Source organism: Centropristis striata, chromosome 19, assembly GCF_030273125.1.
Source record: "Centropristis striata isolate RG_2023a ecotype Rhode Island chromosome 19, C.striata_1.0, whole genome shotgun sequence".
In the NCBI taxonomy this organism is placed as follows: Eukaryota; Metazoa; Chordata; class Actinopteri; order Perciformes; family Serranidae; genus Centropristis; species Centropristis striata.
The window spans coordinates 11,703,911-11,722,054 of record NC_081535.1 but is presented as its reverse complement, the minus strand read 5'-3'; the positions used below and the strand labels follow the sequence as shown (position 1 = coordinate 11,722,054).

The window sequence follows — 18,144 nt, the reverse complement described above, 5'->3', positions numbered from 1 at the left end:
AGCAAACATAAATGCCGTAAAGTCGGCTGTGATCTGGAGGGAACGTCAGAGAAAAAGGAGGATAGATTGGGGGATGGGTCGGTAAGAACAGATTTAGGGAGAGAATGATGGTCCCTTTGTGTAATCGTGTGTGTGTGTGTGTGTGTGTGTGTGTGTTTGTGTGTGTGAGCCTGGGGGTCTATCTGACATTATCCTGCCTAGAACAATCCCGATATCGCCCCCCAAACTTTCCCATCATGCTTTGCTCTCAGTTTGGGAGAAGCTCATGCATGGACACACAGAAACACACTCGGATGCCAAAAAATGTAGGAATCAATGCGACCAATGATCCATAACTTATGAACATAGTTTTTTGTTTTGTAGCAAGTCTTATTCTCCGATGCCTGATTTGCATTGCATTTAGGGTCAATTGCAATATAATATATGTATAATATAACACAGTACAATTAAATAGTTTTGCATCATGTTCATCTACATTGATTTAGATCATTAGTCATTTTAGAGACCTAACTTTAGGATTTAGTTTATTATCAGGTGGCTAAATAGTGTACATTGTCCATTTATTTACACAGTAGTGACACAAACTAATTTAACAGTAACACTTTTCAATATAAAGCAACATCATAAAAAAAATATAATAACAGTTAACATAATAACAGAATGGACCCTAATGAAACATGATGTCTGATGATGCAGACACCAAACACACCAAACCCCAGTTATAGTTTGCAGGAATTCAGTAAAACACAACTTTATTTTGAAATATTCTTGACCTGGGAGACCATGGTTTGTGTCCTGAGTGAAATGAAAAGTCAACCTTTAGTTGATTTATAGAGCTAAAGAAACAGAAATGTCAAATTTCACATTCCATAACTAAGTCATGTAGTTACTGTATGCACATAAGTATAGTCGCTTAACAAATGTGGCTGTTTTATCCTAAACCAAGATCTTCTCTTCAACCTCACCAAGGAGTTTTGGTAACTAAACCTTACAAAACCAAAATCATTTTACAACGTTAACCATGTGTTTTAAACTGCTATCGTGCATTAAGGTATGCTGATCTTCTGCCACCTGATTGTATTAGAGGGTGGGAACAAACCTAAAAGCTAACAAATAAAATAGGTCTTAAAATCTGATTTCTACACTCATATACTGCACAGAGACACATTGTTTGGTGATAATACAGAATCTATCTTAGTTAGGACCTATGTAAGATTTGCTTACATAAGTTTTAATTACAGCATGATGGTTAAAATGCAATATAAAAACATAGAGTCAACAAGTTACACAGCACAATCAATCTTGTTTGCTATAATGTTAGTCACTAAGAGCTATAGACCAAGTAAGGCTTTCACAGTAAAACTTTGTGCCTGGCCTTTCCCGCCCACCTGCATCATCCAGTCACCCACCCGATTTCCATTTCCTCTGATTAGATCCAGCTCCACAGATACCAGTCCAGATGCTTTGTTCGCCTATGGTTTGTCATGTTGCAGCGCATTTTATGTCTGCCTGTCTGCCACCAGTACAGACTCTCACCTGTAAGCTTCATTTACATTAAATTAATAAAATTACCCTGCTGTGTCCAATTCCTTGTCGCCTATATTCAACACTGTGAGAAGTTATTTCTTCTTTTCTAAAGTTCCATAGTCTTACTCTAAGTGGAGCAAATTCCTTAAAAGTTTGCAAACCACCAAAACCAACAGATGTTGATGCAGCCAGCTTTGATTAAAAGGTTAGGCTATGCAAAAGCTCCGCCCCCTTAGTTACTGTTGCTATGTCCGACAAGCTTCCAGGACTGTCAGCAGCCATGGAGCGGACAGTTGCTGTTTTACCGAGCGTTTCTGGAGAATACCTCCGCAAGGTAGGCTGCCCATTCACCAAATGCTCCAAAGATTAAAATGACATAGGATCATAATGGCCTGTTGGAACTTTATGTTTAACATCGATATATCCATTACAGGGCTGTGCATTAACTGTTTTTGCTTATAGCACTGGAGCACATTGGTTAGTTTTATCTATAAATCTATTCTTGGGCTGCTCCCCTTATACCTGTGTGCATACATGTGTCGAAACAAAACTCAACATGGTCTAAGCTCTCAAACTTTTGTACACAAGGCCGGTTCTAGCCCATTGGCTGCCCTAGGCGATATTGAGATTTTGCGCCCCCCCCCTGAACCACAACCATTCCATGTATTCATTCTGATATAGGTACACTATGTTATATGTATTATGCTGTACACTAATATTTGATACATGAACTACAAGCAAGGTAATGGTCTCAGAACATTTTTATTTTTGGAAACTTTGGAACTTTACCAACAACAACTGAATTGAAAATACGAATAAATAAAAAAAAAAAAACACAGATCTTCATCAAATTAAGAATGGCAAAGACTGAAAATAAATAAAATGTAGACATACAAATGCAATAAAAATAAACATAAAAATGAAATTTAAATGTACATTTATATTTGATACATGAACTACAAACAGGCAATATAATGGTCTCAACTCAAATTGGCAGGGCGCCCCCTGCCAATTTGGCGCCCTAGGCAGCCGCCTTGGTGGCCTGTAGGAATAACCGGCCCTGTTTGTACAGATGCTGGTGCCAAGAGTGAGAATGGAGGTAGGTGAGAAAGCTTTTAGTTAGGCCGCCTCTTTATCATGGAACAATTGGCAAAAGGACTTAAAACTGTCTGAACTTATCACAATCTGTGAATTTAAATCGATTCTAAAGGACAAAGAAATAGCTTCCCTTGGTCAGTGTGACTGCTCCTTATAAGTCCACTACTGAGGCTCCTTCAGTGTTGTTATGATGGCTGTATTTGTACTTAATTGTTTATGATAACTGTGTTTAAATGTTGTAACTTGTCTATTTTTGTGCTGCTTTCTTGGCCAGGTCTCTCTTGGAAAAGAGATTTTTTTTAAATCTCAATGAGACTTTTACCTGGTTAAATAAAGGATATATAGCCACAGAGGTTTTTAGTTTTGTAGCACAATCCACAAAATATCTAGCATTGGTATGTAACTATACTTACAAAACCTCATCTGTAGGCTACACTCAAAACATGTAAAAAAAGATGTCACTGGTGCCAAGATGGTAAATCATCCATAGCACAGACTGATGTAACATGAGCTATAGGCTACATCTGTATTTCTACTTTACTGTGACTTATTGTGAAGGACTTAATAAATAAAGAACCGGACAGGGTGTGTTGATAACGATGTTTGAAAATGGTGATATTGATTTGGCAGAGGTTGCTATTATTGTGGATTGATAATACAACGAAACCTAATTTAAATTCTGCTATTGACTCTTATTTGACTGTTATGAGGTGAGCTGCCTTTAAGCCACTCTGACACACCTCAGCCTGCATGCGCGCACACACGCACGCACACACACACACACACACACACACACACACACACACACACACACACAGAAAGCAAGAGAGGAACGGATAAAAGCACAATTCAACTCAACATGACAAATCCAACCATCTCATTCTCTCCTAACATAAATATTTCAGCGCGGCACACTCTCAAAGTGCACTAATCTCCACTTCTGTGAGTTTGAATAATGAATGCAATAAAAACTCACACTGCTACTCTTAACGTTGCCTCAAACTGCCCCTCGACTGATCTGAACAGGAGAGGCGAGCAGTTGTAGGCCTGGATGGGTAATTAGAGGAGATGGTGAGTGAAGTTTCAGAGAGGAGAGGAGAAGAGAGGAGAAGAGAGAGAGGGATGGAGAGAAGAAGAGCAGTGAAACAGTTCAGAGGTTAACAAGAGGGAAACAGTGTGGGACAAAGAGAAGCTCATAGAACACATGGGAAGGGAGTTAAAAGTAGGAAATACATTCACTTCTATGAATGGATTCCTAATATGTCCTGAAACAGAGACAGAAAAGGACAAAAGACAGAGTAGAGTACACAGAGAAAAATGATCCTTGCGGGGACAGTTGTGTCTGTCGTCCTAATGGAATTTAATGAACGTTTTGTTCCAGACAGAGGGACAGTTTGTTTTTCCACCTTGGCTGAACCTTGGGCAGAGGACAGGTGTAATGTTTTAATTATCTTTATAGAGTTGGCAGTCACATATGCATATAGCTTGAGTGATTAACTGCTGCAACTGTAAGTGGGGAGCTTAATGAATCCTCCCTGAATGCTGCACCAGCTTCTGCTTTAGGGGGACATAGAGTTTGTCTGAGAATATACTCTTCCTCTCACCACTTCATACATCCTGCACTTTTTTCTGTTATTTCTCCAGAATTGTGATTGTTGTGACTTTTTCATTTTTTAAATTTTATATTCAGTGCAGATGTGTTTGTGTAAGACTGTATGCTGCAGTGCTCTTACAGTATACGCATGGACAGATAATAAGAAAATGGGCCCGGGGGGTTTGTGGTCTTGACCCTTTGTAGTCATTCTGTCTTTTATTGATCATTTTGTGTATCTGTACAGTCCTTTTGTTTGTTTGTTTGTTTTTCTTTTGTGTCCCTGTCCTCATTTTGTATCTTTTTTGGTTGTTTTGTGTGCCTGTGTAGTCATTTTGTTTCTCTTTTGTGTCTTTTTTGATCATTGTATATATCTGTATAGTCCTTTTGCCCTTTTATTGTCTTATTGTGTCCTTGTACTCATTTTGTCTTTTTTTGGTCTTTTGTATCTTTTTATACAATTTTTTTGTGGGTTTTGAGGGTTCTGTGTGTCTTTGTAGTCCTTTTGTGTTTGATTTTTGGTCATTTGTGTTTTTGTGGTCTTAATGTGACCCTATAGTCATTCTGTCTTTTTTGATCATTGTCTGTCATCTGTACAGTCCTTTTTTGTCTTTTTTTCGTCTTTTAATAGTAATTTTGTGTCTTTATGGCCAATTTTCATTACTCTGTGGTCTGTATGTGTCTCTCCAATAGACATTTTGATTTTGCAGGTCAGCACAAGGTGCCCCTCTGACAATTTGGACCCCTGTGCCCAGTCGGTCTGTTCAGTAATCCATCCACTCTCTTAAAAATTTAGTTTTTGATGCAATTGAAATGTCTAGCTACAACACCATACTAAAAATCTGCACTAAACGCTCAAATACTTCTTTTTGGAAGTAAAAAAAAACTTCACCCAGCATCTTTTCCCCCTTTCTTTTTAACCCCCCTCCTCTCTACTGTCTCTTCTCTCCATAGCACCCACAGCCAATCTGAGCCTGTGACTAAAGCGCCATCTCTCCGGCAGCACACTCCAGGCTGCATTCACTCACTGGGTCTGCAGGCACTGAGAGCCACCTCTGAATTCAAAGCGCATTAGACTCGTCTCCGCGCAGCGCCTGGACGTCTCTGCAGGAAACAGCAAATATACGGAAATACCAGCAGCGTGCTTCAAATATACAGTTGCCTTTTGTTCTCTGGGTCCAGCCAGCTGCAGACAGTTTGCTGCCCTAGAGCTAGTGGCCGGCTTGCTTTCCGCCAAACATGGGGCGCAAAGAGAGAACCACATTGGATGGAGGGAGGAGATAGATAAATAGACTGATAAGGGGAATAGAAAGGGGAAGAGAGGAGGAAAAAGCTCCGCGTCGATTTTTCCGCGGAGCAGCACTACCACAAAATCTGACCTCGACCTCCTCGGACGGTGGGAAACTGGTTGTTGAAATGGAGATGTCGAGATTTTCTTTCAGCCCGTCTCCTCCTCCAACACACATGCTGCTGAGGCTGATGATGATGTTTGCGTAGGAGTGTTTTATTTTGCGGGCAGCGTTCAGTCTCTTCTGTTCAAACAACTCCAGACAAGCGGTGGATGGAACTCTGTGTGTGGCTGACACATTTTCCCCGAGATATTATTGTTATTGGAGCATTTTTTCGCCTTTGGAGTGTTTTTTCAGTTGCTTCTCTGCAAGTCTGGAATTGGACTGATTTTTTTTGCATGCTGATTGCAAGAATGTGTGTGGAAAAGTAGTCCGGCAGCAAAGAATATATATATTATTTAATTTTAACTAATAACTTAAGAGGATCAGGCCCAGCGGGGGTTATCTGGACTCCAGTCGAGCTCCATCTCTACTTCGATAGCTGGCACTTCAATGTTTTGCTGATTACTTTGCTGACATTGGGGGCTTTAGGTCGCATTATTCAGTGACTGAGGTCGACACAAACTACAACCAGCAGAGGTCGGGACCTGAGCTCCCAGGAGCCACCACTACCCTCGATGTGACCCGGTGAATTCCTCTTATCTCTGAAGGTAAGACTCTTTGCCATTATAAGAAAGAATGTGCTCCAGCATTATAGTGGGTTTTTACACTGGTTTTATAGTGTATATCAGCTTGTTGAGTCATGCATGAAACTGAGAAGTTGGCTTGATAGATAGATAGATAGATAGATAGATAGATAGATAGATAGATAGATAGATAGATAGATATAGATGAGATGCACTGTGCTACAGTAGTTTCTCATTTCAGCACCATGGACAGAACCACACTAGTCTCACAGCAGCATGTGAGGCTTTTCTTATTATCTCATCCAGAACATCGATAATTCATTATAGTCCATACACCCAACATTAACCATTAACTATACTGTACATGTAGCAGAGTGTGATTCTAAACAATGATATAGTAGCGGATATATGACATATCAAGGTATACTAACAGGCATAGGGATAAAAAAAAAAAGAAAGAGGGAGAGGGTAAAGGCGAGGGAGAGGTTCAGTGTTTTGTATGACAGACTTGCTGGCTGGCCCGGCTTGCCACATGCTGACAAAACAGCATGGCTCATGAGCCACAGCTACTGTCACCAACTGTTAACCGTGGTCATATCCAAACTGTTGGCTTTGGATATTTTTAGGATGGGTGGAAATGCATCTCCAGCAGCATTAAGGCCGTGCAACATGAAAACATTTCACCAAATGCGGTTAAAATGACCAAAATATTCCAAGCATGCAAACCACCACCTACTGGGTGTTTTGGAAACACTGTGGTGGGTGAATGAAGAACTAACAAGCTAAAATGTGGATCCACAAGTGTAGCCAGGGAGATTAAGTTGCAGCTTTTTACAGTATTTAGATTTGATGAAAGAACATGTATGGTGGAATATGGGGGAGCTGGGAGAAAAAGGTTTGATGTGATGATAACCTCTTTGTAGTTCATCAAGAGTGACTGGTAATTGTTATGACATTTACTGCTTTTCATTGTAGTAGAGGTGTTTGGGGGTTATAGTAAAAGAAAATGGAAATAAACTTTATTCGAAAGCATCATCACAGTGTAATCCCTACCTGTTAGAGTATCAAAACTCCATGTTGCTGTTTCAGTCCAAAGTTCAGCCCCAGTTCAGGCTCTATTGGGCACTGAAAGTACCAAAAGAGGAATATTATTCATTATTCTCTGCTGTGAATGTGTTTCAGCAGATGTGATTTGGAGTTATTGATTTTCACATGCTGTTTCTTCCCTGTTTACTTTAGCTAATCTCTCTAAATGCCTCACATCTTCTCATTCGCTGAAACGCTGGAGTCAAATCTTACCAGCAGTGCTAAAATGTATTCATTAATCTTAATAATTTTGTCGATAAATGTCAGAAAATAGTGAAACATCTCCGTCTTTTATCCAACTATCAGTCCAAAAGTCCAAATATATTGAGCTCATTATCATGTATGACAAAAAAAGAATGAAATTCTCACATTTAAGAAGGAAAGTAAAAAGGCCAAAATGATTGTTTGATGAAAATAGTTGCCGTTTAATTTTCAGTCCATTAATTAATCATTTCAACTCTACTTGCCAGATTCCTAAATCATTGTTAGTGCATTCAGTTGTTTGAAGAAAGAGCCCAGAATTACTGGGTGTTGAAAAACAATGCAGATGCTTCCATATAGGGCTCAAAGGGTCACTGAAAACCATAAGCTGTGGCCTTCACAGTCATCTTATCTCAATGCCCTCCACCATCATCAAAACACCAAACGAAGTGAACATGTTTTGGCAGGATGGTGATCTTCCCTCAAGTACAGTTACAGAGAGGCTCATGGGAGCCCAACACCTCACTAAGATGCTTAATGTGGGTTTTTCCTTTAATTTCCCCAGGGCAAAGTGGGCTCAAGGCTGCACATTCACTCAGATTGATACCTGGAAGTCCTCTGCTGTGAAGCTGAGCTGCAATGAATTATGTTATGATGTCAGTGCTGTTATTTTCCAAAGTCCTGCCCATACTGTCTTTGTTTTAGCATCACATCGACGGGTTGTAAACACTTTGGAGCTAAACAGATATGGGATTTATGAGTCAATATTGATACCAATTTTAGAAGCAAAAGATTCCCTGATTACCGAACAGGAGTGAAAATAGCCCTTTTTGATGTACAATACACTGATTTTGCACCAATATGACTCTGCAAAGGTACCGAGAAGACTGCTTTCTCTAACTTTATTCAGGAAAATGTTTTTACACATTATGCATACAATATATTACACTCTCAGCCAATTCCAGAAATAAACACTAAGAAAATAAAGAATAAAATTAAAATGTAATAGATAATAAATACTACATTCAATATCGGTAAATTGCTGACCCTTTAACTAAAGTATTAGTGAAAATAAAATAAATAAATATATGTGAATGAGTGCATGCTCAGTATCACTCAGTTGCTGATGTAGATAAATAATAAATAAAGAATATAAATAAAATAAAATGAATAGCTTTATAAGCAGCAGTGCTATGTTCAGTATCATTCTAAATAAAAATCCGTGTATCTTTAGTATCATTAGATTGCTGGCTATTCAAATAATTATCATTATTATATCATATAGTTTAAGACAGTATGACTTAAAGCTAGTATATGAAATTAGAACTGGGACTAAATTCACATTGTGGACTGCAAAGAAAATAAAATTGTGCACAAACACATCCTGTGCATCCTGAGGGCCTGCAACAATGAGAGACAAGGCAGGGCTTGCGTTCCCATGGCGACTTCCTCAGTGACCCTCGGAGTAACCTTGGCCCCCTGGGAGATCAGCCATACTCCTGCATCATGCACCCACACACAAACACACACAGATGCACAGACACACTCGAGTCCCCCTCGGAGCGTGACTATGAGTGACTGTGTGTTTCTAGTCTGCTTGCTTGCTGCTGTTCTATCAGCCTCTCAGTCATTACAGCAGGAGGGAGACAAGGAGAGAGAGAGGGAGAGAGAGAGCTAGTTGAAGGACAAGGAGATGAGTAGGATGTAAGAAAGCAAATTTCAAAGACCGATGGGTGATGAAAAAAGATGGAAAAAGGTGTAGAGAGAAGAACGCATGTAAAATAGGGAGAGAGGGAAGGAAAGGAGGAGGAGGGAAGGTTTAAACACTGGCAGAGTGAATGCAATTACCGGGGGTAGCATAGCCACTTTTTTTTCCTGGGCATTTAAAGTGTACTCACATATCAGCTTAATTACCTTTAAAATGCACAACTGGGAGGGGGAGTCATGATAGATCCACTGTGGCTGAGATAAGGAGGAGAGGGGAGAAGTGGAGTGGATGGATTGAGACTGGGGGAAGGGAATATGGCTGCTCAATGATCATGTTAAACAGTCACCACCCGTTCCTCCCTTCCTCCACCCGTCTCTCCTCCCCTCCCCCTCGGCACCACGCTCCACTCTCTCCCTCGCAGCCATACGGCCTGACATGCTCACACATCACGCTCACGCACAGACGGGTTCCCACACACACACCAACATCACCAGCGCACACGTGAACAGGCGCGAGCACACGCATGCACAAGCCACTGGTCGGCTGCCCTCATCCCAATGAGTGATTGTAAAAAACTGAAGCTCATTGCAAAGAGTAGCAGGGAGGTGAGAGAGGGAGGCGGGGGAGAAGAACAGGAAGAGGATGAGGGGAAGAAAAAGCAGCATAAATGCAGTGTGTCCCTCCTTTCTTGTGCCTCATGCATGGCAGCTTCATTATCTGTGGATATTCATGCACATATGTTATAAATAGACCGAATAATTGTATTAGTCAATATGATTTTTTTTCCCCCAAGATGGGCCTTATTTCCAAAGTGGTGTGTCCATCATTCCCTTACGGTTACAACATCTTACTCAGCAACTTAATTGCTGCCCGTCTGGAGACAGGATGACATCACTAGACAGACTTCACAATTAGGCCAAGCAAAATGAGCAGTCAGAGCATCAGACAGGTTGTAAACAACCCCCCGTTTTTTCTAGTACTTTTTTATGAATTCATTTGACGGGAAAGTGAACAAGTCAATTATAACACTAAAAAACTGTATAAACGAAGTGAATGTAGCCTCTGGGTCTTAAAATTGAGGCCAATGTGGAAGTACCTTAAACCTGCATTTTTTTTAATGACCAGCAGGGGGTAACTCCACTGATTGCAAAAAGAAGTCTGATTGTTTAGAAATCTATGAGAAAATGACCCTACTTACCTAATTAACCATTTCCTCCTGAGTTTACAATCTTGACTGCTAGTTTCAAGTCTTCATCAGTACAGAATGATGTTTCTTTATAGATTATGTTTACATATAAAGTAAAATAGATGATAAAGCAGGATATGCTGAAGGTTATAGCTACATTTTGGTCGCTATGGCCACCTGTCGATCAAGATAGGAGCATAGCAGTGTGTATACATAACACATTTAAATTTCATTTTTGTCCAAATATGGTCACATCTGGCTCCAAAAAACCCAAAATCTTCATTGGAGTGGAAATGTGTGTGGCTTCACCAGAACTCACATTAAATCAGGCAGATGTTGTATTTTCTATCCGAGTATTCATTGGCAGTGCAATATTTTGTTACTTCAAATCATCAAATTGATCTAATGTTGGCATGTACTTACTTAATCATTATATATATCTTCACAACCTTCACATCATTTTAAAAAAAACATAATGCCTAACATACAGACATGTCAATCATGTCTCTTTATCCCAAAATGAAAACAAGTAACTTCAGGTAGAATAAATATCTGTTTCCATCACAACATTTGTGCTTTCCAGAATAACCTACTTGAAGCCCTATCCTGTAGGTAGCCCTGCAAAGAGTAATTGGTGTTTACAATGTCACGACATTAAGAGTTAGAATATCAGAGTTACCCGTGATGTGTTTAAAACTGGTGAGTTCCTTATCGAGTTTTTCCAGTGACATATTAAAATAACTGATAGGAACAATAGGTATGATGGCTAAAGCTAAAAAAAATAAGACTGTATTGTGAGAATGTTTCCCTGTCTGTCTATACTATATGGCCTGCGTGATGCTGCATATATTTCTCATGAAACATAAAGGCAGACGGCACACTGCTCAGACTAAATTTACTATTTGCATTTCGTCCTTTAAGTATAACCTACAATGTGTAGAACATTTTAAAGAAGCCGCGGGCCCTTCTCATTACCAAATTTATGGCCCAAATCCGACACGCTCATTATAGGAACAAGCCACGTCTAGCTGTATAATGTTAAATCTGGGACTAAAAAGCTGCAAACGTCGACATGGTCCTCTTGGAAAGTGATGAAGCCAAAAGAATTTAAGAACAAGCAAGCTCAGCAAGGTCGTGACTTACTCCGCCATGAGAGTGGATCACAACTGAAATGCACATGAGAGGAGGCATTCTCATTCATAAATTCCTCTCTTTCCGATGTGTTGTATCTTATTATGCATCTCTGCAATTCTGCCTGACTGCACTGTGCTTCATTTTTGTCAGCTTAGAGATTAGCATACAGCGAGTGAGCGGGGAAAAGTTGCTTCAAGTACAATACGGCTAGAACTTTTAAGCATTACCCACCCACTCAAAAAAGAAAAGGCGATGGTAAAATGTCCGTCTGTAATAGCCCTGTCGCCATAGTAACTGAGGACCTGTTCATACTTTTACAGACACTGCCTCTTGAGCACTGACCATTAGCTTTTAAAATATTTCCCTTCAACTATGTTTACATTTCATCGAGGACGTCGATCCCCTCAACCTCACAAAGTTGACCCCTTATGCCTTTTCTTCTTCTCCATTTACTTCAACATTTTCCTCTCTTTTCTCCCTGCATCTTCTCTTGACCTCTACCTTTCTCCCAGTTTACTCCCATCATTCTGTCTTTCTCCATATTAACCTTCTCTACTCTCTTTCCTACCTCATTCATATTTACCTGCATGCCCAGCAGACACATGGAATGAAGCAAAATTCTGTAAATATCCCTTATTTAGTCTTTTTTTGTCCCTCTGACTTTCTCTTCACATTACTCACACTCATACACACACACACACACACACACACATATGTGCATGTGTCAGATAAGAAGGCCAAGGGAGATCAAGGCTGTACATAACTCAGTGTGATTTTACTAGATAAACCCCCTTTTTTTGGCATGATGTAGAATTTTTTCAATATTACACGAGTTTTTCTACCTAAACGCAAACAGATAAAAACGTCCAAACAGAAATGAAAGAGGACACGATGTTCACTGTGCAGGAATTCACAACTGACGTAATTTTCAGTAAAAAGATCTTCACACTACCCAGATGCTGCATGGAGAGTTGAAAAGAATGTTTATGTTAAATTCTGCTCTGTAACAAATCAACAAGAATAACAAACCAACAACAGGAATGAGCGTGTTCTGCTCTGATACCACCACTGACATTAGTTTCTTCAAAAATAATTGACTTTGACATAAATTATTCATGTGACTGTTTCCTGATCTGACATCACTTTCCTTGATGTTTGATTAAGTTTGGGCACAAAATATACATTATTAAAGGAACCTACCTATCCATCATCAGGTGGTCGGCAAACCACCAGTATGGAGAAGCAGGAAGGAGTACCAGCACAAAAGCTAAGCAGTGTACTGCTGTGGATGGGGGCACCATTAATATTTATAGGTGCATCTCAATAAATTAGAATATCACAGAAAAGTTATTTTATGTCACTTATTCAATTAAAAAAAATGGAAATAACACATTATATAGATCCATTACACACAGAATGAAACATTTCATGTCTTAATGTATTTGATTTATTCTAATTATTATGATTATTGCTTACATTTAATGAAGACCTAAATTCAGTGTCTCAAAAAATCTAAATGTTACAAAAGACCAATTTTAAAAAGTATGTTTAATATGGAAATGTTGGCCTCTGAAAAGTATGTCATCTATATGCACTCAATACTTGGTTGGGGCTATTTGACTTGAACTAATGGAAATTGACTTTTCCATGATATTCTAATGTATTGAGATGCATCTGTATATGTGTACACTATATTTAGAATATTTTCTTGGCAGCCCTATTTAAGTTTATGCAGGGGGGAACTGAAGCCGTTATTTATGCTCTCTTCAAAGCCACCAGTCAGCATTGACAACAACAGTAATTTTACCTCGCCGAACACAAGAGTTTCTGTACCACTGCCTGGATTGGTTGGCTTGTTTGTGTTATTTTATGACATTTGGTGTCATAAGTGTTGGTTTGGATTCACCAAAGACACACAGTAACACAAACAACACAACAGGTCCAGGAAGTGGTAGACCAGCAACGCCTGTGATCTGCAAGGTAAAATTGGTGTTTTTGTGAATGGAGTCTGGTAGCTTTGAAGAGAGACCAGATAGATATAACAGTTTCCGTTCCTGGTTGAAAAAGGGCTATGTAACAGCAAGATAAAGCAGTGAAATATTCTAAATATAACATACACAAGTGGCCGTTTTTTAGGTTGCTAAATGTTTTGCTGTTGCCTCCTCCTCCGTGGTTCATACAATCGTTTGGACGTTTTTTAGTGCATATCTGTGGGTATCAATTCCCACAGTGCCTCGGCTACGTGTAACGTCTGACTCCCCTGTGGGTTGTTTGGCTTCTTGTAAATACCACTTTTGACACACTCCACTTTGAATATGCAAAGTGACACACAGCGGGGTATATCAATCTACAAGTCAGAGGTGCAGTCTTGGCGTGTGAGTGGCACTGCTGTTCAGAGTGATGTTTAAAACAGTCATGTATAAAAAAACCAGAGGGCTGCCTGTGCTCCCTTAGGAAATGTCTATCAGCTGGACAGACAAGAGTGGAGGAGAACAAAGACTGAGACAAAGACAGCAAAGCAAATGGGAGGAAAGGCAAAGCAGACAGAGAAAGGGCACAGGAAAAGAGACAACAAGAGAGATAGTGGAGAGAGAGAGAGAGAGAGAGAGAGAGAGAGAGAGAGGCGGTGGAAAGCAAAAGCAGAGGAAGAATGACAAAAAGTGAATGACATGACTGGCAGGGTGCCAGGACTGTTTTTTTCCCTTCTGGGTTGACTGGCTCCAAACTTGGAAAAACAAAGCAGTGTTGACTCTGGTTTTGAATGTGAACTACTATATAAAAACTCAGCAGAAAGCAGAGATGTGCCTTTGTGCACAGTGACACCTCGGTATGTGGAGACAACTACTGTACATCCAAATCATTTATCCAAAGTAAACCTACAGCCACACAGCCCAGTCGACAGAAAAAAGGTTGGCATCGTACGATTCTACTGATATGAAACGCTTCCGTCACCCTTTAGCAACACACAGTCTGCAGAGGGAGGATGTTGGAGTGGTTGGATCGGTCAAACCGACACCAAACTTTCACTCAGGAGACTGGTGTTTTTGTGTTCTGTTCATATAAAAATATAAAAGTTGATGTTGTTATTTTAAGTGAACCAGTAAATTATCGTTCATATGTAAGTACATACATCACATATGTCATGCAATTCATCACCTATGTAAATGTGTTCAGTAGTAACTTACAGTACACTTAAAGTTATTTTCTTAAACCCAAACCTTGATTTTTTTTTAACCTTAACCAGGTAGTTTGCTTGCTTAAACTTAACCAAGTACTTTTTGTTCAAATTCACCACATAATCCCCTTTTAAACTGCAACCTAGTGCATTAAAAAATCTGATGGCAAACAGTCCTGAAAAAGGTTCGATATGTGACAAGGCACATGACCAAACAACTTACACTTCACACATTATGTCATACAGTCATGTAGAAAAATTCTTAGACCACCCTTGTTTTCTTCAATGTATTGCTCATTTTAATGCCTGGTACAACTAAAGGTACAATTGTTTGGAAAAATATAATGATTTTGGTTATTATCAAGAAAACCATGGAAAATGTCTAGATATCAGCTCTTAGATTAAACTCTTATGAGCTATTGTTGTTGTTATCGTTATATTTGTCCAGACAAATGTACCTTTAGTTGTGCCAGGCATTAAAATGAACAAGAAAATGAAGAAAAAGGGTGGTGTAATATTTTTTTCCATGACTGTATGTCAACTGGCAGCTTACCTGGGACACATGAAGATGATTCAAGACATATTTCCATCAGTCAAACCAAACTAATGAAGCTAAACCAGACCCAGGGCTAGAACGTCAGAAACTGTGCTGTAGCCTGGGGAGGGGAACCAAACCAAAGTGAGGAAAGTCTAAAATTGGAATGATCTCATTGTAAAGTGTCAAGGAGCAAATGTAATTTAATGTGTCTTATCTAATTCAGGAAAAGGAAAAGGAATTACATTTATTTGAGGGCAGTGTATTACCCTGAACAGACCTTGTTGCCAGAGGGAAGGCTCTGCTGCTGGTGTCCCTACAAATTATTACACTTTTTAGCATTTTGCAATAACGTATTAACCTGTCATAGAGGCAGACTCAGCTCAGTATCGTCTGCTTGGTGTTTGCATGGGTAACATTTTTCGCACCAGGAGGTCCTAACGGAGCTCTCAGTGTCACAACAGACTGTCTCCTCTGTCACTGCTTGTTCTCAGGAGCAGACTTGACTGACACTGAACTTATAAACCAGGAGTGAACCAGCGGCAGGCGGCAGCTACTGTTAAGATCCTGTTTAGAGCGAGAACAGAATAGACTCACCTGTGTGCACATTACACACACACAAACAAACATCAAGAGATTATGCATTGCCATGGGTGAACAGAATGTGCTGAGATTTGGTTTTCATTATTGTTATTATTATTTAATAAGAAGGAACAAACAGTGCAGAGAGTTTGCATAAATATCTTTCGACAGACTGATATTCTGTCATAAACAGCAGTTTATTTCTGTGCGGCCCTGAGACTGGAGATGCCATCGAGTTGTGGCTCTGCTGTTGTCTGTTGTATTTACACCGCACTGAGCAGAAATAGAAACTATTATTCATGCTATTAGAGTGAAGTTCCTTGGTGAGTTTGAGTGTTAGAGTGAATGAATGTGTGAAGAAATGCCGTAATAAATCGTTTTCTCGAAGCAAGTGCAATCTGGCTATTGGGAAAATCAAGAATTTTACAGTGGCTGCAAAAAGATTATGGATGTAGTCACTGTAGTAACTTCTATACAATTTGACTTCTCTTTGCAACCAGTGGAGTCGCCCCCTGCTGGTCATTACAAAGAATGCAGGTTTTAGACATGTTGTCCTTACTTTTCAGAAATAGAGGTTACTGCTTGGAATCTTTCTCATGAGGGTCTTTTTTCCACAAACATATATTCAATAGGTCATCTTAGCTGGCTGGTGAAGTCCATAATAACAGGTAGTAGTTGCCATCACAAGTAAAACTGAAAGTATCTGCATCCTTTAGAGGTGCAAGGTGTTATTCAGAAAATGAAATGAGTCTCAGGTCGTATGAGATCATCAAATACTGACACTTTGGGTTGATAGTTGAATGCCGCATCAATATTAGACTTAAAATTGTGTTGCCAAAACATGAACAGAAAATGAAAAATAGTTGCCGGCGGTGCAGAGAAGGTGCACCAAAAATACAAAAAAACTTTTCTGGCTGGCGCCGCAAAGTGTGCTATGATAATATATTAATTCAAGCAGTCTGCAGGTGATGAAAAGTACAGTGGCGAGGTACTTTGTGTGGATATGTAATGTGAATATAATGTGCAGAACATGGACTGACGAGTCAGCCGACAATGGAGGTGCTCTGTCTGCAGAAGCTTCTTATTTTCATTCATAAATATCCAGAGCAGATTCTTGTCAGCTAGGCATCTAACAGCAGTTATTATAGGGGGTGCAGTGTCTTTGACTTTGTTGTGGCCTGGTATTTGACTCAGCTGTGCCACCTTAACAGGCCTCTGCTTTTTCACTCAAACATCAACAATCCAAATCATATCTAAAGGCGGATGTGAGGTCCAAGACTGTACTGATGCCCACACATTTATTAATTGTTTGCTGAAGAAAACCCAAGACTTGGTTCCACATCATCTTTCTATTATTGCTGAAAATCACCAAATAGTGCATGTGTGTAATTCCAATCAATGTACTGCTTTATTACCATGCATATCTAATGGTTTTGGTGCATCAAGCTGCCATGCATCCATCCGGTGGCGCTGGGCCATCATTTGGCCTCTGTAGCAAACCACTGGCTGTAGTTTCTGTGGTGTGTCCAGCACTGCTGGCAGTAGTCATCAGTGGCTGATTGAGCGTGTAGAATCAGCAGCAGACTCAGTCAGTGTGATACAGTATGTTTTAGATGAGCCTCTATTGGGTAAAATACCTCTGATTCCAGCACCTGTTGCAAACTTTTTTTTAACGTGTACTCTTCGTTAGTGGGGAAGAGTTGATGCTCTTGAAGTTATTTGGCTCCATTTGCGTCTAGAACGAATGTGTGTATGATGTAAAATAGGATTATTGCTTAAAATGATGAAATTTGCTTATAATGTCGAGCCAAAAGTAAAGATTAAGGTCTATGTATAGAGTAACTGTCACAGCTATTTAAAAAACCTTAAACTTGCTCCTTGAGTCCACCTATTTCCATGACAAGAGCCGAAGTGCGCTGAGGACACCTTTTTACCGTTTGCATCACTCGGTTTCAAGGCTAAGAACTGCTCTTCAATCCATCAGCTGTAAAGTTCAAAGAACTGTAATATCTCTGAGCCAACTTCAGCTCCTGCTGGTGCCAAGATTATAGCCTGTCACACACAGACTAGTGGTATTATTTGCACAGCAGAGGGTAGAGCATGGCATGGCAGAGGGGAGGAGCAGGAAGTGCAGTGGCAGACTGACAAAATGTGATTATATGCAATTATTTTGAGATGATTTGAAAGTGAAAGCTCATTTTCTTTAACCATTCATGGGAAAAGAAGACAATTTTTGAAAAAGAATGTACTCACAAACTGACAGATGGATAGATGACATCCTTTGAGAAAAAAATATTTTTGTACAGTTTCAAAATTAGACAGTTCAAAGTGAAAGAGACATTGTTT

The 18,144-nt window shown here is 39.7% G+C and overlaps 1 protein-coding gene across 1 annotated transcript in view; it reads left to right on the top strand.

Annotated features, from left to right (window-relative positions):
* Positions 1 to 5,191: 5,191 nt before the first annotated feature.
* Positions 5,192 to 18,144, top strand: part of fam163ba (family with sequence similarity 163 member B, genome duplicate a) — a 30,942-nt gene continuing 17,989 nt past the window's right edge. The window contains exon 1 of the mRNA XM_059358410.1: positions 5,192 to 6,215. The gene's annotated coding sequence lies outside the window, so the exon portion shown is untranslated. The remainder of the gene's footprint in view (positions 6,216 to 18,144) is intronic.